This window comes from Podarcis melisellensis (assembly GCF_964234715.1).
Source record: "Podarcis melisellensis genome assembly, chromosome: 6".
Lineage (NCBI taxonomy): Eukaryota > Metazoa > Chordata > Lepidosauria > Squamata > Lacertidae > Podarcis > Podarcis melisellensis.
This window is the reverse complement of record NC_138538.1, coordinates 75,085,291-75,111,012: the sequence shown is the minus strand read 5'-3', so window position 1 is coordinate 75,111,012 and position 25,722 is coordinate 75,085,291. Positions and strand designations below refer to the sequence as shown.

The window sequence follows — 25,722 nt, the reverse complement described above, 5'->3', positions numbered from 1 at the left end:
GTCACATGGCTGTTTATCTGTTTGACATCAGCTAAAGTGCCTTCCACAGCGTGGGCAAGACTACTGAAAAGGCCCTCTGCCTGGTTCCCTTTAACTTCCAGTGTGGTGTAGGTAACCAGCCAGTGTGGTGTAGTGGTTAGGAGCGGTAGTCTCCTAATCTGAGGAACCGGGTTCGCATCTCCGCTCCTCCACATACAGCTGCTGGGTGACCTTAGGCCAGTCACACTTCTGTGAAGTCTCTCAGCCCCACTCACCTCACAGAGTGTTTGTTGTGGGGGAGGAAGGGAATGTTAGCCGCTTTGAGACTCCTGAAGGGGAGTGAAAGGCGGGATATCAAATCCAAACTCTTCTTCTTCTTCACTTCTCGCAATGAGGAAACCACCAGAAGGCACTCAGAGCTGGATCTCAGTGTCCAGGCTGGATGATGGGGGTGGAGATGCTCCTTCAGGTATACAAGGCCGAAGCTGATTGGAAGGAGGTAGAGCTCTCAGATGTCTAACCCCCTTATCCTGTAACAAGCCAACATAATTCACACTGCCACACTTCCTGCAACTGCCCACACTCCGAATGGTGCCATCTAGGCCACACACACTGCCAACCCTCACCACTCAATCAAAGCAAAGTTTTAGTAAGACTAAAATACAAGGCAAATTGCTTCTGAAGAAGAGTTTCAGAAGCAGCATGGCAGCACATTACTGAAAGGGGGGGGATAAAAAAATTCACCAGGGCGGCCCATTCATATGCAAAGTTTTCAAGAGAGAGAAAAATGAAATCACAGATCGATGGAAAAAGAATTTGATGGATAAATAGTGCCTACAAAGCACACACTATCCCTTTTGATAATGGCTTTAATTGCAGAGGCATTCATTTTCTCATATTTCTCTTATCGCCCAGGACTCCTCTGTGATTATGTGTTTTGTTTTTTAAAAGTTCTCCTCTGCATTCCTGAGGAAAGCTCTTGAGTTTGTTGATCCTAAGCTGGCACTGAATCTGCAGAGGATGTCAACATTCACATTTGTTCAGGACAGTTCTTGCATGATAAGTCTCTTTTCTGTGCTTTCCTCTGCTCAGCTTCAATCGCCCCTTTCAGTAAAATAGAGGCAGGGACGAAGTAATGCAAAAAGAAGGCTGATTTGCTGGTAAGGACTGTTAATCCACAGTTTGCACAATCAAAACACTATTAGGAGATGAATTTGCTGTGTCTTTCAGAATCACAATCATCTTTCCAACAGGATGCAAAATAAAGTGTGTAACTCGTATATGAAACCTATGCATCAGAATGTTCATGTGCATTACAAATGCCTCTCTTCCCCACTATCGGCTGTCAGACACTTACTTTAAAAGCACAAGAGATGATTAAAAGTGATTTAATCTTAACTGTTTACCTTAAGAACATAAGAGCATTGTTCTGTGCTTTAAACTTGCAACAATCAGCTGATCATTGGCGCTTCAGAAGGCAGGTGTGCAGCACTTCTGAAATGCTCCCTGATGGGCTGATCGTTGGAACTTCAGATTGTGGACTAAGTAAACTACAAGCAATAAAGATAAACAATTGTACAGTTAATATACCATAAAACGACTGGATTATCTGAGAAACTGGATTTACCCTTGGGGAATCTATCCTGGTTCTTCTTCAGGGAAGGTTACAACATTAAAACACATCTCTGAAGGTGAAATAAATTTAAAAATTGTCCAGTAGCACCTTAGAGACCAACTAAGTTTGTTCTGGATATAAGCTTTTGTGTGCATGCACACTTTTCAGATACTTTATTGGTCTCTAAGGTGCTATTGGATAATTTTTTAATTTTTTAATTTCAACCGCGTCAGACCAACACAACTACCTGCCTGAACCTCTGAAGGTGGACGAACCACCAAGAAGGCCCCAATCTGCCAATCTTAACTTTCCAGAGTGTCTGTAAGGAAGGAGATGATCTTTCAGACATTTGGGGCCTGAGTCATTTAGTGTTCAAATGTGAGTACCTTGAACTGACCACGGAAATGAATTGGCAGCCAGTAACGAACTGTTCATTTTAAATTCACCAATAAGACTGACAAATTAATTTTAGATAGAACCTACTTCTTACCATCTTTTCTTTCTGTTTCCTTAAGGAGCAAGATATTAGAAAGGATTTTACCTCAGCTCCCATTTTCTTCAGTTCAGCTTTTGTTAGGTGGAGCAAATCCTGGAACCGGCCCAACAAAAAAGTACGGTAGACGGATGAGAAAATATTGACTTTGTTCATTTTTTAAGAAATAAAATTCTTTTTAAAAAATGATCCAACATTTTATGACAATAAATTAAAAGCATCCAGAACATAATCCCAGAACATAACAAACACTGCTCATTTTTCCATAGGTACTGCTAAGAATTAACACCTAACAAATGAATGTATTGCCAAAATACAATGCTATCAAAAGGCTGTTTTTCAATAGCTAATTCTTGTTACTTATTTGTACCACCCTCCTAACCATTTGAAAGCACTGTGAGAAACTCTTTTAGTTCATTATCACTTTTCATTTTTTTCTCTCTCTCTGTGCCTTGTCTCTGAGGATCATTAAAAGACACATTCTTTGGAATTTACTTTGAGGAAGGAGTTCTTAACATCCAGGTCTATTGGGGGAATTTTTGTTTGTTTGTTTACAAGAACTGGCATCTAAGCTGTAGGGCCATAAAACACAGACCACACCATTTAATTCCTGTCAGTGTATGGCAAAGAACCACCTGCAAGCAATTTCTATTTTAAATTGTGCCATGATCTGAAAAACCTAATTGTTCCCACCCAGCCACCCAGAAGTTGGTGGACTGGACAAAGGAGCTGCCAATTCATTTAGGAAACATCCTCCACTTAATTTTCTTAACCTCCATGACCTGTAAAAAGCTGGAACATAATGGTAGACTTGCACATTTGAAAATGTCTAATTATTTAGTATTATATTTTAATATAAAACCTTCATGTGGCTCAGGGTTGGGAGCAATCTCAGTAAGGAAACAGCTTCTAAAACTGTAAGATAGTTCATAGATAGAAGAATGACCTCAAGCACTGAACAAATCCATTGTATCCAGGATGCCACACTAGTCAACCAAGGAGGAACAGTTAATTCCTACCTTCCTACCCCCTCAGGCAAAGGTTCTGGTCTATTTAACTATGAAAGCACTTCTGTTGTGCATACTGTATTATCTTCCAGTTTGCTGTCTGTGTGAACTCAATCTTTCTCTTCTTCAGTTGTATAGTGCAGCCTTTTTGTGTGCATCTCAAAGAAAGAAACATTCTCCAGTCCAATGCTGCACAATGTTGACTGCCTACCTATTGAAAAATGGAACTCTCTGGTGAGGAGGGATCACTTGGGAAGACAGGCGAACTAATATCAGTGTACTGGAAGAAGCAAAGATCACCAGTGTTGAAGCAATGATTCTTCAACATCAACTTCGTTGGACTGGTCATGTTGTGCGGATGCCTGATTACCGTCTTCCAAAGCAACTGCTCTATTCCAAACTTAAAAATGGAAAGCGTAATGCTGGTGGTCAACAAAAGAGGTTTAAAGACTGTCTCAAGGCAAATTTTTAAAAATGTAGTATAAACACCAACAACTGAGAAACACTGGCCTGCGAGTGCTGGAGAACAGCCTTTACCAAAGGTGTCATAGGCTTTGAAGACACTCAAACCCAGGACGCAAGGGAGAAACGTGCTAAGAGGAAGGCACATGGAAGGACATGTGGTTCCAGAATTGGCACACAGTCACTGTTAAAACCATGCTTATGGAAGACAATCTTACTCGCCTACGAGTAATCGCCGAAGAAGAAAAAAAAGTGTTTGTCTGTCCCACCCTTCAGAAGCTAGTACTGACTCAAGACTATCTCTGAAATTATTTTGTCTTTAATCATCAGTCTAGATTATCAGACTACATTTCCCCAAGAAGTTGTTGGCAATCTGAACAGAGACACAAGGGAAGCAGCAGTCAGAGGGGAATTGATGTAGGTGTAAACAGGGGAAGAATGTGTGATTATTTTCATTGCAGTCACATATTCTTCGTCTGTTTACACCTACTTCCATTCCCCTCCAACTGTTGCTTCCCTTGTGTCTATTCTTAGATTGTAAACTCCTTGGGGTTAGGATCTGTCTTCTTCCTCTCATTATTTTCTAAGGTTCATGTACATACATGATGCTATATAAATAAGCAAATAAAAATAGCCCAAGTTTATGTACAGCACCAGATGGGCACTGTCCATTGTCTCTCTGTCTGAGAAGGTTCTACAGCTGGCGTGGGGAACCTGTGTCCCTACAGATGTTGTCTCATCATTCCTGACCACTGACTATGCTAGCTGAGTCCAGCAACATCTGAAGAACCAGAAGCAACTTGCCCCTGTTCTACAGGACAGGGCAGATAGCGCTGTTAATAAATCAACTCCATTTAACAGATTAAAGCAGATAAAATCTCTCTTGCTCAAATCAATCCTTCTTTCATGTGATTTTAAAGACTGCAAATTGCGTCTGAATCAACTGCAGGGCCACCAGAACTCAGGGGAAGTGGCATGAGAGCACACCCTCCCTGCAAACAGCAAAAACATCAAGCCCTAAAACACAAAAATAGTGTCATGGCTAGGTCAACCACATTGGCAGACATCACACTACAGTAGTTGGGTTTACTCACTAATAAAGTTTAGAGATTTTCTTATGGGAAACAAATGGGAGGGTTACAGGATTTGAATTACATTATATCTGGTGTTGGGGGAAAATAATAATAAGTACTGATCCTGATTTAAATGCCTACTCTGGAATTGACCACCATTTACATGTGAATAATGTTTGATTTTCCTTATACAACCTGGTTGCTTGAGCTGCTGAGCTTTAAGAAACATGCTTCCACTTACAGAAAATGTATTATGCTCTGCTTCATGTCTTGAGATTTGCCTCTTTTGTCCATTACCCAAGCAAAAATCTTTCTACCTGTTATGCAAAAAGAGAAAACTAAGGAAATTATGGCTTCTTGGCATCAAAACCACTTGTTCTAGCCTGCTTACATGCTAAATATGTTGCACACACATTTGCCCACAGGCTGATGTCATATGGTCAGCAACGTGTCAAAAACATTGTTACAGCCCACACTGCTGAGATCACAATTTTTAAACAGACTTGAGGGCTGGAGGAAGCTCAAGGCAGGCATGACATAAAGCAGTTTCAAGATTACTCCAAGTACATGGCTCCTTTATTACTGGAAATGTTGAACAAGCATTCAAGCAAGAAAAATGACAGCTCTGTTAGCAATATTTTGGAAGCCACCAAGGATTACAACTAGACCTACATTAGACCACTGGTCTGACTTGAAATAAGGCAATTTCTGATATTCCTATAACATAAAGAAAATTGAGCTGGGAAGTTCTCATCTCCCCTTCCATTTGCATTTAACAATTTCTAGTAGTTCACATTCATCTTTCTCACTGGGAGGATTTAAGGAAGTCCTAACCAACGCTTCCTAACCAAATCTATATATCTGTTCAGCTCGCCTGCCCCACCAGGGGTGTACGATGATGTCAAAATCACAGCCTTTAAACATCACTTCCCTTAAGCCTGTTAATTAAAACAAATTTTGAAAATAAATTACTATGCAGTGAAACCCCACACTAAGCCCTGCAATTCTCTTACCCTTTTGCTTCATCCAAGTTCAGAAAAGTTAAACCTTCCAGGCATGTTGCAAAGTCTACCTTTACCTCAATCATTAAAGCATTTGGGCCTTGATCCAGCAAAACATTTATAGACATGCTTGAAGTTCATCAAGTGCGTATATGGGGTACTGCTGACTCAGTTGTTCACAAAGAGGCAAGTAAAGTAAAATGAAATGAAATGAAATGAAAGAGGTAGTAGATGCATGAATCTAAGGGGAGCACCAACAGATAGGCATCACCAGAGCTTGCAGAGCTCATTTCAAAAAGGAACAAGCTCTAGTTCAAGTTCAAGGTGTCCAAAAATGAACTAATTCCAGTTCAGATTCGTCCCTTTACAAAACAAACTAGTTCAGCCCATGTTCAATTTGCAGTTCAAGTCCATCCAAATGATCCTCAGCAGCCCCCATCACATTTTGCCCATTCTCGGAACAAAATAAAGCAATATTCTGAAGAGTGAGCAATTAACCCATCAAGCTCTACACAGAGTCATTGTGTCTCTCTATGTGCAACACGCTCTCCAAGAACTACAAGTCCCAGACTTCCTTAGTTCCTGCTGGTCTTTTCTGTGCATGGGCAGGTAGAGGCCACATCAGAACACAGCAGTAGGCAGCACCATCAGTAATTTAGGGGCACTGAGATAAAATTTACAGCTCCCCGGAATATGTGTGAGTTGGGGCCTGTAGTTTCCTGAGTTTATAGGAGAATCGACTCTTGGTCCAGGGGCAAGGGAAGAGCAGCTAAATGTCATTTGACTTTATTTGCCAAAGATGTAAGAAGCTTTAACAAAAAATAAGGACCCAAAGAAGCTCAAGGGCAGACAAAGGATTTGGGGATGGGGTCTTGTATTTACAGAGTTGCTCCAGGCCCAGATGAATTACCGTATTTTTCATCCCATAGGACGCACTTTCCCCCCTCCAAAAATGAAGGGGAAATGTGTGTGCGTCCTATGGCGCAAATGCAGGCTTTCGCTGAAGCCTGGAGAGTGAGAGGGGTCGGTGCGCACTGACCCCTCTCGCTCTCCAGGCTTCGCACAGATCTCCGTAAGCCGTGGGAGCCCGCACCGGCTCCCACGGCTTGCGGAGAGTTGCCTGCATGCCGAAGGCTGGGCGCGCTGAGCTCAGCACGCCCAAACTTCGCGCGGCTCTCCGCAAGGCGCAGGAGTCCGGCGCTGGGCTCCCGCGGCTTGCGGAGAGTTGCCTGTTCTGGGGGCTGGGGTCGGGGGAAGCTCGGGCTTCCCCTGCCCCAGCCCCGCGCCTGGGAAAAAAAAATAAATTTCCCCCCCTTTATTTCCCCCCCCCAAAAAAACTAGGTGTGCCTTATGGGACGGTGCGTCCTATAGGGCGAAAAATACGGTATGTTTGGGCACTGTATTCAGATCCAATATATCCCACAGCATTTTCTCTCTCTCCCCCCGCCCCTCTCCCTCTCCCTCGTGACCTCATGCCTTGATGCTTTGTGAGCTTCCAGAAGCATTTTGCTGGTTGGAATTGCAAAGCCAGGCAAGGTGGACTTTGGTTTCCTCCAGCAAGGCAGTTGCAATGCTTATGTGGTTGTCTGAGCCAAACCTTGGTTTTCCAAAGCTCCTAATTATTAACATGTTTCGTGTCTCCTGACTATTTTACCCGCCACCCACACACTCCTGTTTTATCCAAAGATGTTAATGTCCTGTACAGATCAATTGGATTCAATGAATCTTACTGTATTTTAGGTTTATTAATGTAAAGCTTTTAAAGTACCGTATATGGCAATCAGTATGAGCCCTGCCCTTCTTAGTGTGTTGAAGATTGCAACCCTCATGCTTGACAAACACTTGCAATGCAGATCTGCTGCAGTTTGTATAAAGATTTGCTGCACTTTTAACCTCGGGACAAAGAGAAATGCCAAAGGAATTGGAGGATTTACAGAAAAGAGCACATACTGAACAATGAATGAAATAATAAACAATAGCTATCTAATCTCCCAGGGCCAGCTGCATTTGCTCTGCTATTAATGTGCTAAAGAAAACCCAAAGGCAAATCTAATAAATACAAGAGCTCTATGCCTAGGCCTCACAAAACTCTGTTTTCTATATGTACTTAACTGTTTCGTGTCAATACTCTGTGGAGCATTTCTTCCCACATTTGCAGCTTTCCATATCCAGAGCAGATAAAGGTTCTTTCTATCTATAACTAAACAAGCTGATCTAGCTGTTCACATTTTGCAGTCTGTTCCATGCATTTGGATGGCCACATAGGCGCCGACTCCATGGGGCTTGAGGGGGCCCGAGCCCCCTCAAAAATTCGTTTGGGGGGGCTCTGCCCCCCCAATAATCTCCGGCGCCCCTCCAGCAGAGCGCCATCGCCGCCCCTCCCCCAGCCCAAAATGCACAGGGAGGGGCGGGCTGCATGCCTCCTGCCCTCCCTCCCGAGCAAAAGCTCCACCCAATTTCCTTTGGAGCTGATCACGAGGAGGCGGCGCCACTTTATTTGCATATTCATGAGCTTATTTATTATTCATGAGCTTTCCCGGGCCCCCCCAATATTTTTTATAAGTCCGCGTCCCTGGATGGCCATGTTTGTTGCACTTCACAGACAACAATCCTCCAAGAGCAGTAAGAGAACAAACCTCTAATTGAAAGCATCCTCTGTTTTGGGAATGGGAAATGTTTTTCATTCTGAGGTGAACCAGAGACAACTGTGGATAGAGAAATGAATATAAATTTTATATTTGTACAGTAGGATAGTTTCTACACACTCATTCATGTACTCCTCTCTATCCTCCATGCAGTCAAGCAAGATTTTCAAGGATGACATCATACTTCAGGGTTGGGGACACATGTGGCCTAGAGAGAGCGGGTGTGGCTTAGAAGGACGTGTGGGCTGGGGAATAAATAAATAATAGCAACCATGCGACCCCACCAGCATGGGGGTAATGTGTTAACCCCTTCACCTGCACACTATTTTCTGAGTTGCTATTAGCTCAGCTAAGCAAAGCACATGGGAAACCACATTTAACTGTTATGAGTTTGTGGGTGCTATACACCCTAAATTCCCTGGCTCCAGTAGGTGTTAGAATCTAATCAAGACAAATGTTTAAATATAAGCCAGGCCAGTTTCCTGACCAGGAAATCGCCTTGGGTGAGAGGCCATTAGGAAGACCTAATGGCAATGAGCCAAAAGAAGGCAATGAGCCATTAGGAAGGCAGAATGAGTGGGGGCTTTGTGCCAGAAGGCAGTTGGGTAGGGCCCCTCCTTCAGGTGAGAGAGATGGTTAGAAGAACAAAAGCCAGGGTTTAGAGTTTGAGTTGGAGGGGTAAAAGGTTGCAGTCTGGTAAAGGCAATAAGCTGGAGAGAGGGTCAGAACATGATGTCTGATGGCTGGTTGAATCCTAAGCTGTGGCTATGGGAGAAACAAGACTCTATTGGGGTGTCGTTGCTGTTGCTATGATGTGGAGGGGTTCACAACACCCCAATAGGTCAGCTTCCTTCACACTGCCACACTGTCTTGTCTGAATCAGCGATGCACACTCCTGCTATGATTGCTTGTTTGTTTGTTTGTTTTAATGTGGTAGACCCTGTTCACATGAGCACCCGCATCATGTCCGTTTTGGCTCACTGTTCGGTTTATGCAGTTTTGCATATGTACGCTTCAGCTGTGAAGAAGGCATGGACGTTTCTTTAAAAGAAAAGAAACACGAAGTAGGTTATGCAGTTGATTCTCCCAAACACCCAAAAAGAATTCACACTGTCCACATTAGGCTTTGACATGTGTGACAATAAAGTCACACTAAATTTGTTGTGCGGACAGAACGCAAATTGCCAAAAATCTTCAGGACCAAAGGCTGAGAAGATACTGTTTAAGTGAACTATAAACATCAGATCACTTTATTCCTTTGTTTTTACAGAAACCAGCCAATCCTATTCCTCTTTCCTTCCTCCACTGGTAACCTCCAGTAGCAACTGGTTGTGCTATACCATGGGTAGGCAAACTAAGGCCCGGGGGCCGGATCCACCCCAGTCGCCTTCTAAATCTGGCCCGCGGACGGTCCAGGAATTAGCGTGTTTTTAGATGAGTAGAATGTGTCCTTTTATCTAAAATGCATCTCTGGGTTATTTGTGGGGCATAGGAATTCGTTCATTCCCCCCCCCCCAATATAGTCTGGCCCCCCACAGGGTCTGAGAGACAGTGGACTGGCCCCCTGCTGAAAAAGTTTGCTGACCTCTGTGCTATGCTGTAGCTTCTGCCTTAGAGCAACAGCTGATAGGATGAGGCATTTTTTTATGGGAGCTCATGGGAGAAACTGCCACAAGGATCGTTATTTTCACTGTAATTGATGAGCATCATTTAAGCACCAATAACCAGCAGAGAGGCAGTTAACTAATAGAATAATGTGTTGCTATTCATGGGCCTGAGGCTCAATCCCTGCCATGCTAATGGAGACCATGAAGATCTGCTGGCAGTCAGTAGACTGCAGCATTCCAGAAGAGGGGCTGAAGCATGCCATTAAGCCCTTGGTACCATGGATGCCCCTATTCCCTCTGCCAGTATGGACAGTGATATTATCCAAGCAAAGTGAATAGGAATGCACCAGACTCCCTAGTGCTACCTGCACAACAGCGGGCTCACACAAGAGGAAGCCTCAGCCTTGGGGAGAAAGCACAATACCAACACCCGAGCTTTGACTCACTGGGCAAAGGGGAAGGTGGAACACTAAGAGACACTGAGCCGATGCACTTTTACCCATCATGCACTGGCTCCAGGGCTTCAACGCTGGTTAAAACAAACCACAGTTTCCCTGTTATGCCTGAAATGAGAAACTGTAGCTTTACTGTCAGTTTACTAACCACATTTTAATCCTGGTTTCAGATCCTGGTTAGCCACAGCAGAAGAGGATTTGGGGGAGCACGACTGGTGCAGTCACACTGGGCACTGATTCTTGGGGGCAACACCAGGGACCCCACAAATATGATTTACAATAGTTTTGCAAGAGGTGGAGGGGCGCCAGGTTTTAGCGTTGTACAGGACACCTCTGAAATTTGAGACCCCAAGATCCACCACTGGACAGAGTTTCCAGTGTTGGATTTATTAGGAAATGGATTTGCTTTAACTGAGATCAAAGTGCTAAAACTAGCATATGAGGAAGGAGAGAGGGAAGGCATAAGAAATGAACTTGAAAGGCTAATAGTCATTCCCAGCTCCATTTACAACCAGTATCCCTGCATCTGAACTGGCCCAATTATAACTTGTTTATCACACAGTTGCAATGGTAGTTCTAAGAGCTGACTGAGATCAGTGATGCAGTTAGGTAATAGGGGGGATTATTTAGATGGCAATGTGCTTTCCAAAATGTGTACTTCTTCAAAATGTGGTGACACAACCCTGCTTGAAAGAATGTACACATTTTTTAGTGTAAAAAAAATAAAATTGTGCCTGAATATAAAACATTTCAGAATCACTGGAGTAGAATATTGCCCATGATATAATTCAATAAGATTCAATATCTCTTCTATACGAAAAGTATTTGAAAAATGGATAAAATATCTTCATGCCCCTAGTCCTGGACATGCATACCAAAAAGTTTTTTTAAAAAAGCTGGTCATAATGTAGCAAACCATGCAAAGTGGATTTAGACAGACATTTTTCAAGTGTTTCTGTACGCCCTGAAGCTGAGACAGCATCATACTCATCAGAGCTCAGCATTTGCTGCCAAATGGATAAACCCAAAGGCATGCAATGCATTTTCTTCCTACACGTCACACCAGACTATAAATGTGTTCGAAATGCACTACAGAAATTGCCTTGGAAACATTTGGCAAAAGACAGCAGATTTTAGGCTGCAGTGTGAGAAATGTTTTAGATTCTAAATAAAGCACCGCTTCCCCCCACAGGAGATTTGATTAGGCAGGAACAATAATTATAAATGGGGGAAAGAGCTGTAATAAAGCCAAATCCCTAAATTAGAAGCACTTCCAAAAATGGAAGGAGAAAAATTGGCTTCTGAAACTTGAACTTCAATGGAATAATCAAGGCCCCTGGAGCAGAGTTAGTCATTCAGGTTGTTATATCCACAAAGAGAAGTGAAAGGCACTCAGAGGGTTTGGTTCATTATTGAGACCTTTCCTTGTGTCTGATGAACTGTGAAAATGCCTTTGTCCATACTGCAGATGTGCTGGATGCAATAACTGCACTGAATCTGGATCTGTATTTCAAGTTCCAGTGCAACGTGTAGGTGCAGATTGTGCCCTCTTTGGTACACTTCACTATCCTACCCCAAGACCAGTTTAGACACTTCTTGGCCTCCCTCAGAGGAGAGTGCAGGGCCATCCGCAATCACAGTCAAACTGAGATTAAGGTAGAAATTGAATGTGAAATGAGAATGGGAGAAGAAATTACAGGAGATGGGTAAAAATAGTTTAAGAAGCATGTGGGGGTAGGAAGGGGGAAAATATATAAATGAAAAAGTCTTCTCTACTTAGAACCTTTGGATCAGCAAATTCTGCCTAAAACTAGGAGGCTGAATCATAATACTTGGAATGCAAATATCTGTACTTGGCTTGAGTAAAGCCGAGGTATGGAACTCCTTGCCACAAGGAACATGCCATGGCAAATAATTTCAAAGTTTTCAAAGATGAATTAGACATCAGCAGAAAGTGATGTCAGTAATCGCCAGCTGATTATACCAAACTCTACCTCCATGTGCCACCATTTTGTGACAGATTTGCCCCAGCACCACCATTTTGTAACTGGTGGGAGTTGGTAATCTTCAGCTATCTCAGGTGGACCCTGGCAGTAGAAAGTTTGAAGATCTCATACTTTCGAGATCCTCTTGGAAGGCTGATGTCTAAACCCCTCCATTGTAGGCTCAGATTGTATATATGTGTAAATAAACCATATATTATAAAGACATCATTGCCTCATTATTTTCCAAAAGGAAACACAGGCACTTGGTAGGCACCTGAAACTGTCTGGAATCTTGCACTGCTGTGGAGACTGGGGGTGGAGTTTAACAATATTGTTACAGATTTGGGGTAACAGAGTTTGGGGGTGCAAGGGCACCCATAATTGCTAAAGTTAGTGAGTGTTAAAACTTAGTAAAATGGTAGAATTTAGATAATATTTGGTATATTGAAAGGAAGATGCAGGCCAGTGGAAAAATACAGGCTAAACTCCCTTTTCAGTCCAGGGTCTCGCTTGGGGATAGTAGCTGTTAAGCATAACAAACAGTGTTGATATCCCATCACAGGAAAATCCTTCAGTCTGTGGCAATGAAGGTTGCCAAGGTTATGCAGAGTGATAACGTACGGTTAGAGGAAAATGGTCACCTTTTAAATCTAGACTTGGAATAGCAAAGGGGCAGGGCAAGCAGACAGAAAGGCAAGGTGTTCTGGGAACAAGAAGAAGGAAGGAGGGAGAATTTCATGCGACAGCTGAAGGTCCGAACCATCTTCACAGGTTGGCTGAAGGCAGGCTGGGACAGAGACACAAAGATGCCTTGGAATTAGATGCTGCCCTGCTGTAAGGAACAAACCCCTCTTGGGATGTGGATGCTATCAACTGCACTCCCTCCATTGAAAGCTTCCAGTGTAAAATAAACCACATTACTTAAAGCCCCCCCCCCCCTGCGTCTTGATTCCCAACGGATACACGGCCTGGAACTCCCTGGAATTTTGCTACAACTCAACAGAGATTGGGGTGGTGCGCAACCTTCGTAGAAATAGCACACCTTAATTTCAACTGCAGGCAGTTTCATTTTCTCCACAACAGGGCCTGCAATTGTTTAATTGCCTCCTTTAAAAAATGCCTTCCTGAAGCACCGAGCGTTGCCCCAGTGGAATTGTAGTGTCATGAGGAAGGGAAAAAACACACCTCTGGGTCAGATCTTGGCAGGTACAAACCAGCAAAGTGCTGCTCAAAGCGAAAGAGACTTGCCTGTCTGCATTAGCTGAGGCGCTGAAAATTTGCATCCATCTGAGGCAGCTTCCCCTTTTGTTTGCTCTTTCCACTTATACTTCATAACCATTCAGCTTGCAGAAGCTATTTCCATCTGAATGAATCTCTCCGCTTTATCTGAATAGACTACTCTGTTTAACCAGTTGCTTCTCTGAGGGCTCAAACTGTCACAGACATTACGCATACTCTTCAGTCTGAAATGAGACAAGAGGTTCCCCGCTCCTCCTCAACAATAGCCCAGATCAGCCTGAACGAGTACTTTAGCTTCTGCTTACAAGTAGGCAGAGGCCATATCAAATAACTCACCGAACAGCCCATCAATAACCCCATTCATACTTTATAATCCCCAAACTTACTTTGTTCAAATCATTGTGCGGAGCTGCCATAACCAGGGGCCATTAGCCACGATCCTGACAAATTGTTTGCCACACAAAAACTCTGGCCACTTGAAAAGATACTATTCACATGGTCTGTGGTGAGCAGACTCTGCTCTCAGACTTGAATATGCAGCTCATGCCCATGGTTTCTCTAGATCATATACTGCAGAGAAGCTTGAGGGTGAAACACAACTCAGGACCATGTTTTGGTAATGATACCCTCTCACAAGCAACTGCCTCAGCATTTCAAACACCCTTTGGATCAGCAAGTCCGCTTCAGAATTAAAATTAAGGCTGCAATTATTATAAAGAGGTGCTTCTTGCGAAGGTATTGTGTTAGAAGTTGCCTGTTCGCCCCTCCACCGGGCGAACTCCCCCCTCAGTCATGTACGAACATGACTCTTTGCTGCTACACATTTTGGTTTCCTGGTGATATTCTCAAAGCTCTATCATTAAAACAACACAGTTAAGTCATCTCATCTCACCCCCAGCTGGAACTTTGGTGTCTCCTGTTGGGCAGGAAATCTGCTAGAAGACTCACCATTGTTCTTCATGCTCAGATGAGTATTTGTAGCATGCTGGAAATGGCCTGCTAGCAGTTTGTGTCAGGGCCTGTCAGGCAGAGTGAGGCAACTGCTTCAAGTGGCAGACGCTGGTGGTGAAAGCCCCCCCCCCATCCCAAAACCCGGGCCATTTTCCTGTCTTGGAAATCAGTTGTGCTGCTGGATTGGAACTGGGATTGTTAACTTTAAAACAGCAGCCTAGCTGTGTGTGCCAAGGTGACCAGGCACAGGATTTTCCTTTGAAAAGGGGGTGTAAGGACAAAGAATCAAGCAAAATAGAGGTTCAAAAGCTCTGTTTCCTAACCAGTTTTACACAGCTAGGGCTTCCTCTCCCTAATGGAAAACTACCGTTGAAAAGGGGAAATTGGAATTTGTAGAGAAAGATTTATCCTACCTAAGCAGACCAAGCAGACATATACTAGGGATGAGGTAATACTCAGACTCAGGAACCTGGCTGGGGATCCTTGTGGCAAGCAAAAATAGGAGAAAGGTGAGGTGCTGAGAGAAGGAGATGCTGCAGATATGTTGCCTCTTTGGGTTCGCTGTGTAACCTTCTCTTGACTGGAACAGAGTGTTATGTGACAGAAAACTAAGACTATGTACACATTAGTGGCTTGTAATACACTGAGGTCGTTTCCCACAACTACATTTTAAGTTGCTTTCTTATGTTCCTATGCAAACCAGGGTGCAGGGCTGTCTTCACCTGATGTGCATTGTTTTATCCCTGCGCTGAATACTGCAGCTTCTGTTTTCTAATCAGATGGACCAAAGCTGGTTTGAGGGAAAGTGCATCCAGCAGGGGTGTTACGCCAGAAGCTACAGGATACAGATGAATTCTGGCTATCATGTGTACTTCAGACATCAGTAGTATGTAAATGGAAATGTGTACAAAGCCTAAGTTGGGTCCATTCATTTTAATAGATCTACTCTGAGGAAAACTTAGTTGAAAATGACCCAATATGCATAGCACCCAAGACTAGTCAAGTTGTTTTGACATCTGAGGCAGATATGGCCACAAGCACCTCTCCTCCTTACTGGCAGTTGTTGTTGTTATCCTTTTTGTAAACCACATTGAGGTTTTCTTTTAACAATCAAGTAGTGTGTGTTTTTTTGAAATGAATAAATATTCTTATTAGCTACCTTTTCATAATACCAAAAATCTGCCTGAAGTGGCCACCTCCCTCTGTCTAATTGGGTGCGTCCTTTCATCACACTTCAAGACTCAAATTATGCCCCCCACAAATAAATATGGAAATATTGTGTGATTCAGCCCCACTTATGGAATAAATGCCATATTTATATTATACGTGGTGGAGGGGGATTTCAACCTGCTGTTATGAATCTGCTTTGGACTTGCCTGCTTCTTCCTTCCACCCTCTTTCTCTTCCCTGCTCCAATTCCCCCTCTCACTGCCTAGTTTGTGCTAACCATAGTTTGCTGTGACATCCAGATTGGGCAAACTATAGTTTCCACATGCTACAGTTTACATCCAAACTGCTGTTTGAAGTGAATTTGCAATTCTGGTTTGGATTCAAACTATTGCTCTGGGTTTGAGGGTGGGCCTGAGTGGCCTTTCAGGATGTCTTGTAAGCCAGAGATTTTGAGCATGAAAGGTTCAGGGTTAGGAAGAGTGCAGGAATTGGTTTGGCAAGAACTTTGCCTGGACACGTCCCTGTGCTAACTGATGGTTTTTAGCTCAGCAACTACCTTTGTGAAGGAGCCTGAAAGCTGGTGTAATGATTCATATTTTTGCCCTCCGTCTGTTCTCAAGAAAGAGGACAACCTAAGCCCTTACATTTTTAAAATCAGTATCTGAAGAAAAGATCAGGACAAAGGTCAAAGAGCTTAGAAGATTTCTCGGGTAACCTTTGGGGGTCTCCCAGCCAGTGTGGTGTAGTGGTTAAGAGTGGTAGTCTCGTAATCTGGGGAACCGGGTTCGCGTCTCCGCTCCTCCACATGCAGCTGCTGGGTGACCTTGGGCTAGTCACACTTCTTTGAAGTCTCTCAGCCCCATTCACCTCACAGAGTGTTTGTTGTGGGGGAGGAAGGGAAAGGAGAATGTTAGCCGCTTTGAGACTCCTTCAGTTAGTGATAAAGCGGGATGTCAAATCCAAACTCCTCCTCCTCCTCCTCTTCTTCTTCTTCTTCTTCTTCTTCTTCTTCTTCTTCTTCTTCTTCTCCTTCTCCTCCTCCTTCTCCTCCTCCTCCCATACCAATCATACAGGGTAGATTCACAAATAGTCACATCCCTCCCTCATCCGTTCTTCGCACACCGCAAAACCATTCAGCAACATCTGCAGTCTAAAGTTCCCTTAGAATAAATTATTTTAACACCCAGGAATGTATTTCAAAGGCTACTGAAGCTTAAGAGGAAAACCTCCCTTTGCCTTTAGGGAGCTTTGGGGTGGATTATAGATGACTAAAGCATTGCAAACAATTGTCTCCTCATTTCAGATGAACCAAGTGCGGTAGCCAGAAGGCAGGAAAGCAAGATAGGTACAAGACATTCAAGTAACATTACATGCGCCACAAAATCACTCCCTTTCCACATGCCACACCAGTTTGTCTGCTGAGGAACAGAGGAAACAGACTTCCACCTGCTGAGACTGCTTCTCCCAAAGGGTCTTCTTTGTTACTGGCTCTCCCAGAATCGCGAGCAGAGGAGTCGGTGGAGGAAGATTGGAAGAAATTTAAAGACTATTTACAGAAACATTGTAAAATTAATGAATGTTAGAATGATGTTGGAATGAATTTATGTGATTTTAGCAGAAATGTTACAAAGGTTTAGGAAAAAAAAGACTGTTAATTGGTGAGAGGGAAAGTAAAGTTACATTAATATTAAGATAAATTACAGGACAAAAATTGGAAAAGATGGGAAGGATTTGCTGAAATAGCTAACTGAACTAGAATACAAAAAAGGGAGGTGTGAGGAGGTCAAGGAAACAAGCAAATGAAAGATAAGTGATGGGAAGGTTCGATTTTTTTTAATTGTTTCTATTTTTCTGTTTTTTCATTGTGATGTGTTGTCTTGTTTTTGTTTAATTTGGTGTTTTTTTTCCTTTTTTCTTTTTGTAACCTTAAAACTTCAATGAATATTACTTTAAAAAAAACAACCACAGAATCGCGAGCAGAGAAAAATATTCAGCGTTACCTGCTGCCTCTAACTGGAGGGAGCAGGGATTGAAACTGGCATCTTCTGCATAGAAGCAAGCATCTGCTCTACCACTGAACTAGGTTATTTCTCCTGAGACGTGATCCTCCCCCCCGTGCACCTTGCCATGGAATCACCCACACAGCACAGAGAATCCTGTAGAAAGTCCTAAAGGGTCCACTCAGTTTGCAGGGGGCATCGGAGCTTCGTTACACCCCTTCATGGGAGTCTACCCCAGAACAACCAACACTCCCTTGTGGTTCCACTCTTTTGTGAATGATCAGAAGTGGCATGCAAGTTGTCTGATGTGCAAGAGAGCCAGTGTGGTGTAGTGGTTAAGAGCGGTAGTCTCGTAATCTGGGGAACCGGGTTCGCGACTCCGCTCCTCCACATGCAGCTGCTGGGTGACCTTGGGCCAGTCACACTTCTCTGAAGTCTCTCAGCCCCACTCACCTCACAGAGTGTTTGTTGTGGGGGAGGAAGGGAAAGGAGAATGTTAGCCGCTTTGAGACTCCTTCGGGTAGTGATAAAGCGGGATATCAAATCCAAACTCTTCTTCTTCTTTCAGGAAGAGTTGTCTGCTGTTATGTATCTGCTCCTAGAGGAACCACAATATGCTCTTGAGGAGCCCCAGGAACACAGCGTTGAAAATCCACTAACTTACTGGCGAAGATATTCCTTCCTGTTTCTATTCTGTGATAAAAGAGTCCTTGTCTGTCATCTTGAGGAAATGTCCTCCAAGCCTTCCATAACAGGATGCAACCCACTTATAGGCCAGAACATACAAATGCCATGTATGAGACCTACTGCTTTTCAGACCCTTCTGGTATAATTGCTAAGACTGTGCTGTCCTCTGTTGCCTTAGAGTCAAATCTGAGCCCATATCCTTTGCACATTCAGCTTCCAAAGCAATGAAGGAAAAAGCATCTTGTTTTGTAATACGCAAAATGCAGAAAGAACTAGCAAAAATGTTTTTATTAACTCACGATAGCAATGAAGTGTTGTCTATTGTTATGCCGCCTCCAGAGGCTCGAACCAGAAAAGGCTCCATTTTCTCCCTCCTTAGAGATGAAACAACTGAGCAGAAACTGGACTTAGCTGCCCAGGACCAGTGCAAAAGCAGAAAGAAATTAAGTTTCCAAAGCATAAGAAGATGGTACCAAGGAGAGGTCCTCATAAAATACTGACTAAAATATTTCAAAATTAGGAGGCAGGCTGTAAACCTTTTATTGTCCTAAGATGAATTGCTATTGTTAAGGAAATAACTGGGGTGGTGATACCACCTCACTGTGCATATGGTCTTAGACGTTTGCATTTGTATTATCTTGAAGATGCCATAATAAAAGCAAAACCTACAAGGATCCCCACACCAAGTCAGCAAAGCAGGTGTCTGGAAGTTTCAACTGATACATTGCTTTGAGTACAGTGGTACCTCAGGTTACAGACGCTTCAGGTTACAGACTCCGCTACCCCAGAAGTAGTACCTCGGGTTAAGAACTTTACTTCAGGACGAGAACAGAAATCGCGCGGCAGCAGCTGGAGGTCCCATTCGCTAAAGTGGTATCTCAGGTTAAGAACAGTTTTAGGTTAAGAACGGACCTCCGGAACGAATAACGTTCTTAACTTTAGGTACCACTGTATTTGTAAAGTTACAAATTACTGTTATGGTACAATATAACTCTACCGCACCATGTTCAGTAAAGATCAAATCCCCCCCAAAAGATAAATATGTCAGGGAGCCGGAATACCACCATACGGTATGAAAGGTCCATGCAAAATTCCAGGAGCCTAGGGACTAACCTTGTCTCTTGAATCTAAGCAAGGTGTCATCTTGACAAACTAACTGCTTTGTTTCAAATGGCTTGCATTTTACAAGCTGGTAGTATGTTTTCCATGGAGTGTTCTTGCTAGTGCTAGTTTCCTCTGAACTATGAAAAGATCTCAGAAGCTATCCATGATCTCATGCTTCCTGGAATTTTCCTAAATACATAGGAAAGTACACAGTGGCTCTTGTAACTTCATAGCAAGGAGAAAGACCGAACAAAAGAAATGCCCATCTCTTGATGAAGCAACACTGTAATTAGTACACATAGTTTGAGCATGAAGGTTGCAATCGTGCACAGTCAAGATGGGGAACCAGTGGCTCACCAGATGTTGTTGGACTCCGACTCCCATCAGACCCAGCCAGAATGGAAAATGGTCAGGGGTTATAGGAGCTGTAGTCCTATAACATCTGGAATACCACAGCTTTTCTATCCCTGGCAGTGAGTCCCATTGAACTCAATGGGGCTTGCTTCTGAGGAAGCATGTATCAGATTGCATTGTAGATTTCTTAGGCACATGCTGGGAAAGCGTCTTAAAGATACACCTAAAGTTGTTAAGTGGTAATGTGACAACATGTGTTTGCAAATACGTGTGTCGTACAAGTGCACTTGTCAAGGAGCACTGGGTTACTTGGTGGCAAACCCACACTTGTCTCTGTATAATGTTTGCAATGCCGCTAAATTCCCTTGTTCTTACATGGTTGACATGCATAGTTATGCACAAACAGGGCCAGCCCACCCATGAGGCAAGGCAAGGTGACCACCTCAGGTGGCAGGATCCACAGGAGCAGCAGATCTGGCGTCCAAGAAATGCAGATCTGCCAAGGAATGCAAATCTTTAGATCTGCCACTGCCTCAGCAGCTGCCCTCCCAATGCTACCTCTAAAACCGTCTCTCGGAAGACACTGCTTGTCTCCTCCCACCCTTGTTCCTGATGTAGATCTTCACATACTCATTCTTCCCTGGCAGGGGGCATTTTGTGGGTCTTACGTCAGCCCTGTGCACAAACTATCCCTACTGTTTGTGCAGATAGACAGTACTGCAGATAGAAACATAGCAGGTGCTTTTCAGATCAAAACTTAAGAACTTCTGATTCTGTCACCCATTTCAGTTCCCACTCATTCCTCTTAGCTAATTAAATGGTGAAGCTATCATGATAAATTGCTAAATAAGCCTTGTCCAGGAAATGTACATTTGCTAGATTGGTCTTTCACTCCCGGTTGCTTGAATCAAATGAGATTAGACATATTTAGGAAGCAGCACTAATCTGATAACTATTTCAGCATAAAGAGCAACCAGCCTTCAGCAAAAGCAAATGGTTAGGGTGTCACACAATTTGCTGTACAATTTTATTTCCTTTAAAAAATTATTCATTTGCAGTATTTATATTGGCCACACAATAACATAGTTATCTTGTCTGCTCACAACTTCGTTTTAAGGACTTCTTATAGAGGGTCAAATTATACATTGTTTACATTCCGACTTCTTCTGGTGTCTATAATTTTGTGTTCACAATAACAAGTAAACCTTTGTAGCTTAAAATTAACAGTAAGGCAATGCTGCCCAATTTGTAGGAAACAAAATGTTTGTTTGTTTGTTTGTTTGTTTGTTTGTTTAATTTATATCACACCCTTGTTACCAAATGAACCCCAGGCAGAAAACACACAAACAATTTTAAAATCTGCTTCTGTAAAGATCTAACTCACATCAGCTGTAGCCAGCATGGCCAAAGGTTAGGGTGGGATGATGGTAGCTATAGTTTGACAACATCTGGAGAGAACCAGGGGAAGGCTGATTTATAGCCTGTATTCTGGCCTTTGGGTTCAGCTTGTCTTTTGTTGATGAAGGGCAAAGGAAATCCAGGGTAACTGTCAATGAGTACAAAACATTTTAAAGCGGAGGATTTAAACAAGTGGTGTAAAAGACATTGGTTTGTGTCCAATGTTAGTTTTACTCAGAGTAGGTACATTAAAATTAATGGATTAAAATTAGTTGGCAGTTTTTAAGCAGAGGTTAAGAAGAACTAACATTGGACACAGCCCCTTAATTATTGTTATAGTTTAAAGCTGAAGTCTAATCCAACTATTTTTCCCCCTTAAAAACATAAAACTTTATAGAAATGAAACAAATAATAATAACAAACTATAGTAAATAATGTGTGGGATGAGAGTTTTCATATTCTCTGCTGCTTCACGGTACACCATGCTGCACATTTTCTACAGAAAAGCGATCCAAGCATTTTCATTTTTAACAAATAACTAAAATATGGTGCAAAGATGGATGTATAGGACAAGATCGCTTCATGCCCTTGACCATTTTAGATGCTTCTTTGTTCAGACTTTCCCTCACCAGATGATTGGAGCTGATGAGGATTTTCCTAGCTTAATAGAAACTGAGTGACACAGCTGAAGTGCAATCGTCAAAATCTTGTTATGAACAATAAGGTGATTTTGAAAGCTGGTGGTTTGCCAGTGCTGAGATTTGTCTTCTAGTAATAAAAATAGCTTGGAAACTAATGATCATTATATATATATATAAAAAGCTTACTACTGTTTTCCCCACACACATTTTAAACCCTACCTTTCAAAGTTCCCCACAGCTAACCTAAACTATTGTTGGTCTTTTTCCCAGGAAAGTGAGCATGGCATGGGGTGGCTGACTAACTCTGACTCAGCCACTTCCTTACTTCCCATGAACCGCTTACCACAGAAGGTGTAGGTCTGTTTACATATGATTTACTGTATATTAATGTGCAAAATAGCCACCAGATGATCTACCAGCTTCAAGAAAATGAAATGCAAATGATGTTATCTGAATGTAACACAGCCATGCAATTTAGAAGCAGCTTCTCTTTCTAAACTTGTACTCCAGCACTGACCATATTTGCCAATCCTAGCCCTAGGACAAAAGGTGAGGTTTCTGCTGGGAATACACTTAATAAACCTTCTTCCTTCAAGCCTATGCTGCACTTCAGCCCCCTCTTGTGGCACCTAGTATTCATTGCCATTCTCTGTGCTTTGAGGAGTAAGGTTAGTGCTGTGGTGAAGGACTGATTTTTCAGAGAACAATGATGTGCGCAAGAACAGAGCAATACCTTTAAGAGAGTCCATCCAAGCTCACAGATTCAATATTAAAATCTTTCCTCTGGTAATAATAATAATAATAATAATAATAATAATAATAATAATAATAATAATAATTTTTAAAAAAACCCTCTTCACTGGGGAATGGAAGAAAACAAGTTGTGTGCAAGAGTTGCACTGAATTCAGTAGATGACAGGAAAGAACTTTGCTTAAGACTTTGGAGAGCAGTTTCAGGTGTTCTTTGGGTCTTACATTTATCATGCAACACTAGCAAGAAATAACTTACATGCTCATTCCTGTTCCTGTGGTTTGTTTCCTTTAGTAATACATATTTACTAACCCTATCTCAATTTTGTCTACACAGTAATCCAGATGACAAGGAAATAATTCATGAATGCAATAATTTATATGTTGCGTCAACGTTTTCTTCCTTTCTGTTGCCGAAGGCAAGAAGGGATTCTAGTTAGCAGAATCATGTGAGGTACTTATCTAAGCCATAATGCTGTCAAAATAGTGGGGGGAAAGACATTGCACCACTTCATAATGCCAGTGTCCATATTAACACTTCCTATCATCTTCCAACCATATCAAATTATGGGCTTTAGTATGTTCAGTTCTCCCATTCCGTACTCTTTTCATTGCAACTCTATTGTGAGAAAGTTTAAATATATACATCTAAATGTAAGTAAATGAAGTCAACTAATCCATACATTTCTAGGGTTTGCCGATCAGAAGGTCAGCGGTTCGAATCCCTGTGACGGGGTGAGCTTCCGTTGCTCAATCCCAGCTCCTGCCCACCTAGCAGTTTGAAAGAATGTCAAAGTGCAAGTAGATAAATAGGTACTGCTCTGGTAGGAAGGTAAACGGTGTTTCTGTGTGCTGCTCTGGTTGGCTAGAAGCAGCTTAGTCATGCTGGTCACATGACCCGGAAGTTGTATGCCGGCTCCTTTGGCCAATAAAGCGAGATGAGCGCCACAACCCCAGAGTCGTCCATGACTGGACTTAACGGTCAGGGGTCCCTTTACCTTTACCTAATCCATACATTTCTTTTTTTAAGTTTCCCACTCACTCCTTCAATCACAGTAAATCATTTTGTGATTTTTTATGATTAAAAGTTGTATTTAAATGCTAAAACACAACACTTTTGTGTTTGCAGGAACAAGGTACTGCATATAAAAATTGTTGCTATACTCTAGAGAACCTCCCAAAGAGCACAGTGTACATAAGATAATAAAGCACCAAGTTAGGACTTGCTATTTTAACAGGCATGAAATAGCCTATTTTATTTTCAAATGCAGAATAAATGTCTTAGCTGAGACTCCTTAAAGCAGCATTTTAAATTTCTCACATTTTAAATCTCTCACAGACAATGCAGCTCAGCAAAAAATCCTCTTGATATGCACCAAACACTAATTAGCCCATTCATTAAATTTTATAACCCAGAGACTATTGCACTAAGTATTAATAGAAAAGAACACACAACCGTTCTTCCTGCTATCATTTCCCACTGATATATCCTTGTAACTGAAATGTCCTCTTGTTGAAAGACATACCTTGAAAAGTCCTTCCCAACCAACAAAAGATCAGACCTACTCAGATGCCAACAACTTGTGACTCATACTGTGAGGGCTGAATTCTGAAAAATATTCCCCATTCCAAGCAAATTTAGAGATTTATTTACATCTTAAGAAATACTTCAATGCATAATTTAAAACACCACTCCTGTCTTTCTGTTATGCCGTAGTACATCTAATACAGCCTTGATTATGTATCAGTTGGGTCATGTTGAACTAATAATTCCTGCCAGCAGTGGAGGGAAAAACCTAAATGCATAAAAATTCATATAATATATAATGCAGACATGACTAAGTGCCAATAACAGCCTGATCCTATATGCCGGTGATGGGGAACCTGTAGCCTTCCAGATATTGCTGAACTACAACTCGTATCAGCCCTAGCTACACGGCCAATGATCATGGGTTGGACTCCCACAATATCTGTAGGGCCACAGATTCCTCAATCTGCTATACATGTTTACTTAGAAATAAGTCCCACTGACTTCATTGGGACTTACTCCCAAGTAAATGTGCATAGGCTGGCAGCTATGTGTCCTTATCTTATTGTATACTTGGAAATAAGGTCTTCTGGATAGCTCAGTTGGTTAGAGCATAGTGCTAATCATGCCAAGGTCACAGGTTCAATCCCCATATGGGACACCTGCATATTCCTGCATTGCAGAGGGCTGGACTAGATGATCCACAGGGTCCCTTCCAACAATTCTACGACTCTAAGTCCCAATGTAACTTATTACCAAATGCTAGGAGCCCTACTGTGCTCTCTGGTTCAACGCCAGATTAGATGCTGGCGTGACAGATGTGCCGGCAGAACTCTCCTGTTATGCTGATAGAACCATTCTGCCTCTGCAGCAGCCAAAATAAGGCAGAGAAAGGGGTTCAGATAGGGCAACAGGGGAGGAGTATATTCCTATACTCCTTTCAGGCTACATCTACATTGCAGAACATTCTTCTAGACACAGACCCTGGTGCAAGAAACTTGACTTCATTGGGAGATTTAAGAGAGAAAAGCTTGTCCCACTTCAGTGCGAAGGTCTATAAAAAAATTAAAGAACTGTCTCCATGACCAAATGTCTCCTCTTGGTTTACAGATTCATCTGTAACTTTTAACAAATCAGAAAGTCAAGGAACACATGCAACCTCTTTCCTACGCATGTCTTATCGGAAGACATTTTATAACCACTGGAGAATCCTAGATAGCTAAAACCTCCCCCAAAATAGATGGATGACCTGATGAAGTAGTCTATATGCTTTCATAATACGGTTAATTAATATGTTACAACAATGAATGTCAACAGCAGATAATGCAAGTAATTCCTGCCACTCACATTCCTGTTCCTATACCCTTGAAACTGAAATATCCTCTTGTTGAAAGACATACACTGAAAAGTCCTTCAATCATTCATGTTGACATTCCAAATCAAAATTGGTTAATGTTTTGAAATTCACATTTTTCTCATCTGTTGGACATCAGTGAATAGTGACGACCACCTTCAGGCTAAGATCAACATTCATATTAGGGCTATACCTTTATTAGCACAACCAAAATGTCACAAATT

At 42.4% G+C, this 25,722-nt stretch overlaps 1 long non-coding RNA gene across 1 annotated transcript in view; it reads right to left on the bottom strand.

The window, feature by feature from the left end:
- LOC309372469 overlaps nt 1–25,722 on the bottom strand; it is a 43,841-nt gene that overhangs the window by 4,476 nt on the left and 13,643 nt on the right. The window contains exons 4-5 of the long non-coding RNA XR_014169514.1: nt 2,085–2,183; nt 1,846–1,913 (exon numbers count right to left, since the gene is read on the bottom strand). This is a non-coding gene — a long non-coding RNA (uncharacterized lncRNA). The remainder of the gene's footprint in view (nt 1–1,845; nt 1,914–2,084; nt 2,184–25,722) is intronic.